Source organism: Arachis ipaensis, chromosome B01 (assembly GCF_000816755.2).
Source record: "Arachis ipaensis cultivar K30076 chromosome B01, Araip1.1, whole genome shotgun sequence".
Taxonomy (NCBI): domain Eukaryota; kingdom Viridiplantae; phylum Streptophyta; class Magnoliopsida; order Fabales; family Fabaceae; genus Arachis; species Arachis ipaensis.
This window is the reverse complement of record NC_029785.2, coordinates 5,530,134-5,531,797: the sequence shown is the minus strand read 5'-3', so window position 1 is coordinate 5,531,797 and position 1,664 is coordinate 5,530,134.

Sequence of the window (1,664 nt, the reverse complement as noted above, 5' to 3'; positions counted from 1 at the left end):
ATATTTTTCATATGAATTTTATATGTCAATATTTTTATGAAAAATTCAATAGAAAAATTTTACTTGAATTTATTATATATAAGACCGAAAGGAGAATTTGAGATTCTCTTTTTTGGGTGAGAACCACATCATTTTGCTTTTCTTTGAAAGGGAGAATGAATATCTTCCTCTCTTCCTTCCTTCCACAGAGAGTGCTTTGTGGACCTCATCATAATTGAAAATATCAAATTAAATAATTAATGAAGCTGCTAATACAGATTACATTTAGTACTAATGTCATGGTCAATTACCACTTATTCTTCATGATTAAACTTGAAAAAGTGGTAAGGATCTAATAAGAGTGAACTCAATTCGATTCTTGATAATTACTTTAAAAAGACTACGAAATCTTCAACAAAAAAAAATATACTTAATCAACTTTTGAACTTTATTATTATGGGACTGATTAACTTCTGTACTAAAAAAAAAAATACTGTTACAAAAATTAATCGGTCCAATAAAAATAAATCTCAAAAATTGGATTGAATATTTTCTATTAAAAAATTTATTATCTTTTAAAATAATTACCAAAAGTTAAAGATTTTTTTTCCATCTAAAAATTAGTGAGTGTGCTCTCTTTCTCATATTCCACATTGGACACGGTTGCAACACTCTTACTAGTTACTACCCTTTTCCCTTGGGAGAGTCTATAAATTAAGAGCAGTTTTATTTTATTTTTAAAAATTATCACTTAAAGTTAAAGATCAATAACTTAGTATACGTGTTACACCATTTTGACTCTAACATTTTTTTTTTAGAAAATGTATAGGTAGACAATGAGAATACTAAATAATGTAAACAATAGATATATCGAATGTTCAATTTAATAGGTATGGAGATAATTATATTTATTATTTTTAATTGGATAGTTATTCTTTTTTGATTTAGTTTACTCATACACAATTAATAATGAATAGATGTTCAATTTATTAGATGTGCAAATAGTTATCCTAATGTTAGAATTTAGATAATAATTTGAGAGTAAAATATTTTTTATTTTATTGAGCCAATTCTAGAGTCTATTATTCATATTGTTAACAAAAATTATTGTCTACCTAACAATTTTTTTTTTTTAATATTAATTGATTCAGAATCGATTACGACATATGTAGAAACCAACAAAAGTTAAAATATAAGTTAGAGTTCACTTTTTAATTTTCATATGGATCCCTGAAATGTGTTGAACCGAGTTATGGGAAGGTGGGGTGCTGAACATAGATGTGGTGTCAGGGTGTCAACCAAATCGGACCGTGCGACAGACAATAAGCAACTCGGAGGGTCCGACATGTTGCAACGAAAACGGAGGGTCCGAGTTGATGCATGGTGGACACGCAGCGCTCAAACCTTGCTCCCCAGACGGTGCCCCACATACCGAGTTGCTGGATGCAACAAAAACTCTCACCATCCGAGTTTTAACTATGAGCCTTCACTTTCAACCCCAAAACTCTATTGTTGTTCTTCATTCCTCTTCTGGTGGTGGGTTTGCATGGTGGAGTGAATAGAAAAATGTCAAGAAAAAATAAAATTAAAGATGTTGATCGCCCTAAACTTCATATTATGCACTATCTCAGTTTTCCAGATTATGTAAGTTTGTTTAAAATTTTTTTAATTTTTATAATTATAGT